This window comes from Rana temporaria, chromosome 6, assembly GCF_905171775.1.
Source record: "Rana temporaria chromosome 6, aRanTem1.1, whole genome shotgun sequence".
NCBI classification, from domain to species: Eukaryota; Metazoa; Chordata; class Amphibia; order Anura; family Ranidae; genus Rana; species Rana temporaria.
In genome coordinates, this window is record NC_053494.1 from 198,443,485 (window position 1) to 198,450,720 (window position 7,236).

The window sequence follows — 7,236 nt, forward strand, 5'->3', positions numbered from 1 at the left end:
CTAAGCAATGGGAACCAACATGGAAAATCACAGGGACAGAGGAACTACAAGTTTAAGCAGTGCAAGCCAACATAGACGATCACCTAATTTTTAGGGACTGTGAAACTACAAGTCCAAGCAGTGCAAGCCAACATGGTAAACCACTGGATTTTTAGGGACTGAGGAACTACAAGTCCAAGCAATGGGAACCAACATGGGAAACCACTGGATTTTTAGGGACTGAGGAACTACAAGTCCAAGCAATGGGAACTAACATGGGAAACCACTGGATTTTTAGGGACTGAGGAACTACAAGTCCAAGCAATGGGAACCAACATGGGAAACCACTGGATGTTTAGGGATCAAGGAAATACAAGTTTAAGAAGCTCAAGCCAACCTAGAAGATCACCTGATTTTTAGAGACTGAGAAACTACAAGTCCAGGCAATGGGAACCAACATGGGAAACCATTGGATTTTTAGGGACTGAGGAACTACAAGTCCAAGCAATGGGAACCAACATGGGAAACCAATGGATTTTTAGGGACTGAGGAACTACAAGTCCAAGCAATGAGAACCAACATGGGAAACTACTGCAAGAGACTGAGAAACTACAAGTCCAAGCAATGGGAACCAACATGGGAAACCACTGGATTTTTAGGGACTGAGGAACTACAAGTCCAAGCAATGGGAACCAACATGGGAAACAACTGGATTTTTAGGGATCGAGGAAATACAAGTTTAAGAAGCGCAAGCCAACCTAGAAGATCACCTGATTTTTAGAGACTGAGGGGCAGATTCACAGAGCAAGTACGCCGGCGTATCTACTGATACGCCGGCGTACTTTCAAATTTCCCGCGTCGTATCTTTAGTTTGAATCCTCAAACCAAGATATGACGGCATCTGGGTTCGATCCGACAGGCGTACGCCTTCGGATCGCAGATGCAATACTTTGGCGTCCTCTGGGTGGAGTTTGCGTCGTTTTCCGCGTCGGGTATGCAAATTAGCTTTTTCCGACGATCCACGAACGTACGCGCGGTCGTCGCATTCTCTTACGTCGTCTGTAGTCGGCTTTTTCCGACGTATAGTTAAAGCTGCTATTTTGTGGCGTATAGATAGACTTGCCATGTTAAAGTATGGCCGTTGTTCCCGCGTCAAAATTTGAATTTTTTTTTTTTTTGCGTAAGTCGTCTGTGAATAGGGTTGGACGTAAGTCACGTCTAAGTTAAAAAAAATGACGTCGTTGTGACGTCATTTAGCGCAATGCACGGCGGGAAATTTAGACGCATGCGCATTTCATTCGGCGCGGGGACGCGCTTCATTTAAATGAAACCCGCCCAATTTCAAATACGCCGCCCGAAAAACACTACGCCGCCGTAACTTACGGCGCAAATTCTTCCTGGATTCGAATTTAAGCCAGGTAAGATACGGCGGCGTAGCGTATCTCTGATACGCTGCGCCTGTCCAATTGTATGTGAATCTGCCCCTGAGAAACTACAAGTCCAAGCAATGAGAACCAACATGGGAAACTACTGCAAGAGACTGAGAAACTACAAGTACAAGCAGTGCAAGCCAACATTGAGGATCACCTGATTTTCAGGGCCTGAGGAACTACAAGTCTAAGCAATGGGAACCAACATGGATAATTGCTGGATTTTTAGGGACTAAAGAACTACAATTTCAAGCAGTGCAAGCCAAAATATAGAACTGACAGATTTGTAGGGACTGAGGAACTACAAGTCCAAGCAGTGCAAGCCAAAATAGAGAACTACTGTATTTTTAGGGACTGAGAAACTACAAGTCCAAGCAATGGGAACCAACATGGGAAACCACTGGATTTTTAGGGATCGAGGAAATACAAGTTTAAGAAGCGCAAGCCAACCTAGAAGATCACCTGATTTTTAGAGACTGAGAAACTACAAGTCCAAGCAATGAGAACCAACATGGGAAACCACTGCAAGAGACTGAGAAACTACAAGTCCAAGCAGTGCAAGCCAACATTGAGGATCACCTGATTTTCAGGGCCTGAGGAACTACAAGTCTAAGCAATGGGAACCAACATGGATAATTGCTGGATTTTTAGGGACTAAAGAACTACAATTTCAAGCAGTGCAAGCCAAAATATAGAACTGACAGATTTGTAGGGACTGAGGAACTACAAGTCCAAGCAGTGCAAGCCAAAATATAGAACTACTGTATTTTTAGGGACTGAGAAACTACAAGTCCAAGCAATGGGAACCAACATGGGAAACCACTGGATTTTTAGGGATCGAGGAAATACAAGTTTAAGAAGCGCAAGCCAACCTAGAAGATCACCTGATTTTTAGAGACTGAGAAACTACAAGTCCAAGCAATGAGAACCAACATGGGAAACCACTGCAAGAGACTGAGAAACTACAAGTCCAAGCAGTGCAAGCCAACATTGAGGATCACCTGATTTTCAGGGCCTGAGGAACTACAAGTCTAAGCAATGGGAACCAACCAACATGGATAATTGCTGGATTTTTAGGGACTGAGGAACTACAAGTCCAAGCAGTGCAAGCCGAAATATTGAATTACTGTATTTTTTAGGGACTGAGAAACTACAAGTCCACGCCCTGGGGAACCAACACGGATAATTATTGGATTTTTAGCGTCTGAGGTACTACAAGTCCAAACAGTGCAAGCCAACATATAGAACTGCTGGGATTTTAGGGACTGAGGAACTACAACTCCAAGCATTGGGAACCAATATGGATAATCACTGGATTTTTTTAGGGACGGATGAACTACAAGTCCCAAGACAGCCTTTAAGCTGCCAAGGCACCATAAACCTCAGCATGTCATTGATGAACTAGAAGTCCCAGGATGTCTTGTAGGTTTCCAATCCACTACAAGTCACAACAATCCTTGTATGCCCATGTAGAAGTACAGGGTCCCAAACAATTTAGGTTGAAAAAGAACTACAAGTACCAGCATGCCTCTGCTTGTTGTGTAGTTGGTAATTCCCCAGTATTTTGATTTTTTGCTGGGCAGTTGCCAATCATTTCTTATTTCCAGGGACTGAGAGGCTTTGACACACATTGTCCCTGGAAAAGTCAATGTTTTTCTTACTTATATTAGCTGCCAAGGCATCCTGGGACTTGTGGTTCCACAGAGACTGACGGGGCATGAGATTTCTAGTTCAAGCACTCAGGTTCTAGAATCTTCTGGGACTTGTAGTTCCTCCAGCCAGCAATGCACCCTATGGCTTGGCAGCTTGGGGTTCACTGTTCTCCAGAAACTGACAGGGCTTTTAATATCGAGTGCAATCATCCATAGAGGGGCTGAAGTCTGCTGGGATTTTTAGTCCCTCCAACCAGCAATACCCTTAGACTTGCACGTCCCTCCATCTACAAAGGCAAGCTATCCTGGGACCAAAGAAACTGACGGGGCGTGTGATGTCTAGTGCCAGCATTCACTCAGGTGTTAAAGACTGCTGGGACTATTAGTGCCTCCACCCAGCAATGCACACTATGGCTTGCATCCCCATCCAGCCATTGAGGCATCCTGGGACTTGTGGTTCTACAGAACCTGACATTTCATGTCATGTCTACTACAATAATTCACCCCGGAGGATGGAGTCTGCTAGGACTGGTAGTCCCTCCAACCAGAAATGTCCTTAGGGGCTTACACTTTCCTCCAGCTGCAAAGGCATTCTTGGACTTATGGTTCTCCAGATATCTATCTCAATCACTCATTCAGGGGCTGATGCCTGCTGGGACTTGTAGTCTTTCCAGCCAGCAGTGTATCCTGTGGCTTGGTCCTCTAAGGCATCCTGGGACTTGGTCATGGTTGTACAGAACCTGACAGGGCATGTCAAATCTGGTACGATCACTCATACAGGGGCTGACGCCTGCTGGGTCTTGTAGTCCCTCCGGCCAGCAATGCACCCTGTGGTTTGCCCCTCCAAGCCATCCTGGGAGGTATAGTTCTACAGAACTTGATATGGCATGTCATATCTACTCCAATTATTCATCCAGAGGTTGATGTCTGCTGGGACTGGTAGTCCCTCCAACCAGCAATGTCCCTAGAGGCTTGCACTTGCCTCTATCCGCAAAGGCACGCTGGGACTTATGGTTCTCCAGATATCTATATGAAGCACAATCACTCATCCAGGGGCTGAAATCTGCTGGGACTTGTAGTCTCTCCAGCTAGCAGTGTACCCTGTGGCTTACACCTCCAAGGAATCCTGAGACTTATGGTTCTACAGAACCTGTCATGGAATGTCATATGTACTCCAATCATTCGTCCAGGGGCTGGAGGCTGCTGAGACTGGTAGTCCCTCCAACCAGCAATGTTCCTAGAGGCTTGCACTTCCCTCCATCTGCAAAGGCATGCTGGGACTTATGGTTCTCCAGATATCTACATTTAACACAATAGCTCATCCAGGGGCTGACATCTGCTGGGACTTGTTGTCTCTCCAGCCAGCAGTGCACCCTGTGGCTTGCACCTCTAAGGAATCCTGGGACTTATAGTTTTACAGAACCTGACAAGGCATGCCATATTTAAAACAATAATTTACCCAGAGGCTTGAGTCTGCTGGGACTGGTAGTTCCTCCAACAGGCAATGCTCTTAGGGCTTGCACTTTCCTCCAAACGCTACGGTATCCTGGGACATATGGTTCTCCAGAACTTGAGTGCGCATGCCATATCTAGCAAAATCACTCATCTAGGGGCTGATGCCTACTGGGTCTTGTATTCCCAATGGCCATCGGTGTGCCCTGTGGCTTGCCCCTCCAAGGCATCCTGGGACTTATGGTTCTACAGAACCAGAGAGAGCATGCCATATCTAGCAAAATCATTTAATCAGGGGCTGACATCTGCTGGGTCTTATATTCCCAGTGGCCAGCGGTGTGCCCTGTGGCTTTCCTCGCCAAGGCATCCTGGGACTTATGGTTCTACAGAACCTGACATGGCATATCATATCTACTCCAATTATTCATCCAGAGGCTGACGTCTGCTGGAACTGGTAGTTCATCCAACAGGTAATGCTTCTAGAGGCTTGCACTTCCCTCCAGCTTCCCGCCCAGTCTACTGGGACTAGTAGTTCCTCCGATAGACAATGCTCTTAGGGGCTTGCACTTTCCTCCAGCTGCAAAGGCATCCTGGGACTTATGGTTCTACAGAACTAGAGAGAACTTTCCATATCTAAGCAAAATCACTCATCTAGGGGCTGATGCCTGCTGGGTCTTGTATTCCCAACGGCCAGCGGTGTGCCCTGGGACTTATGGTTCTACAGGACACTGCATATCATATCTACTCCAATCATAAATCCAGGGGCTGACGCCTGCTGGGTCTTGTATACCCAGTGGCCAGTGGTGTGCCCTGTGGCTTGCCCCGCCAAGGCATCCTGGGACTTATGGTTCTACAGAACCAGAGAGAGCATGCCATATCTAGCAAAATCATTTAATCAGGGGCTGACATCTGCTGGGTCTTGTATTCCCAATGGGCAGCGGTGTGCCCTGTGGCTTTCCTCACCAAGGCATCCTGGGACTTATGGTTCTACAGAACCTGACATGGCATATCAAATCTACTCTAATCATTCATCCAGAGGCTGATGTCTGCTGAGACTGGTAGTTCCTCCAACAGGTAATGCTTCTAGAGGCTTGCACTTCCCTTCAGCTTCCCACCCAGTCTACTGGGACTAGTAGTTCCTCCGATAGACAATGCTCTTAGGGGCTTGCACTTTCCTCCAGCTGCAAAGGCATCCTGGGACTTATGGTTCTACAGAACTAGAGAGAACTTTCCATATCTAAGCAAAATCACTCATCTAGGGGCTGACGCCTGCTGGGTCTTGTATTCCCAGTGGCCAGCGGTATGCCCTGTGGCTTGCCCCTCCAAGGCATCCTGGGACTTATGGTTCTACAGAACTAGAGAGAACATGCCATATCTAAGCAATATCACTCATCATGGGGCTGACACCTGCTGGGTCTTGTATTCCCAACGGCCAGCGGTGTGCCCTGGGACTTATGGTTCTACAGGACACTGCATATCATATCTACTCCAATCATACATACAGCAGCTGACATCTGCGGGGACCGGTAGTCCCTCTGTCTTGCAGTGCAATCTGTGGCTCGCTGTCAAAGCATCCTGGAACTTGTAGTTCCCCAGGATCTAACTTTGTCAGTGTGCTCCAGCTTAGTAAGTATCAACAAGCGTATTCCATAACCAGAGCAAAGTGTGATACAGGCGGAGTGCGGTAACCCCTAGCAACCAATCAGATGAACACAGAAACCCGACTGACAGCACTTTGCGCTTTTTCCTGCACGAATAAATCTAATGAGGATCAGAAGAACCCCTAAGGACTGCACACATTCACAAGTCACTTACCTTTAATCAAAGACCTGATGCTGATGGAGAGAAGAGCTGAACATCTTGCACAAGGCGAGCGAGACGCAGAGAGACGGAGGCTCAGAAAGTCAGCAAAGTCACCAGCTTCTATGGAGAAGGAATCCGAGGGATGGCTGGCTGCAGGGGGGAGCGTATCCTTATGGTTGCATGGTGTCAGGAGCCATTCCTGCAGGGAAGAAGAAGAATAATCCAGCTTTAGCGGAGAGAAGAGGGAGAGCGCAGAGCGCACAGCATACAGCACACAGCACAAGCTCTGCTACACTGAATCCCAGCATCCCAGCCTGGTCCTCACTATCTGCAAGACACACCTCCCAGCTATGATGCCATCCATCTCCTGCCAAACCAACGTGCAGAATAATCAATGCATGGAATCTACATCGGGGACGCAGCCAGGGGCTCCCTATGGGCACCTGTGGGCCAATGCCTGGGAGGGGAGGGAGAAGAATGGGCTCAGGGGGGATGATTTACTAAAGGAGTGGAGCATGGTCACTCTTAAAGTGATTTTTCGCTTTTTTTTTTGGAGAAAAAAACAGGGGTGTAGATTCACGTACCTGCGCTTCTTGTTACGGCGGCGCAGCGTATCGTATTTACGCTACGCCGCCGTAACTTACAGGAGCAAGTGCAGTATTCACAAAGCACTTGCTCCGTAGGTTGCGGCGGCGTAACGTAAATGGTGCCGGCGTAAGCGCGCAATTCAAATGGGGAAGGGGGGGCGTGTTTTATGCTAATATGTGATGACCTGACATGATTGACGTGATTTACGAACGGCGCACGCGCCGTCCGTGTACATATCCCAGTGTGCATTGCTTCCAAGTACGGCGCAACGACGTATTGGTTTCGACGTGAACGTAAAATACGTCCAGCCCTATTCGCAAACGACTTACGCA

General features: G+C 47.7%; 1 protein-coding gene across 1 annotated transcript in view; it reads right to left on the reverse strand.

Moving 5' to 3' along the window:
• The window catches only part of THSD7B (thrombospondin type 1 domain containing 7B), a 714,750-nt gene extending 708,132 nt beyond the window's left edge, over nucleotides 1-6,618 (reverse strand). Inside the window, 1 exon segment of the mRNA XM_040358054.1 lies at nucleotides 6,329-6,618. The gene's annotated coding sequence lies outside the window, so the exon portion shown is untranslated.
• Nucleotides 6,619-7,236: the final 618 nt, after the last annotated feature.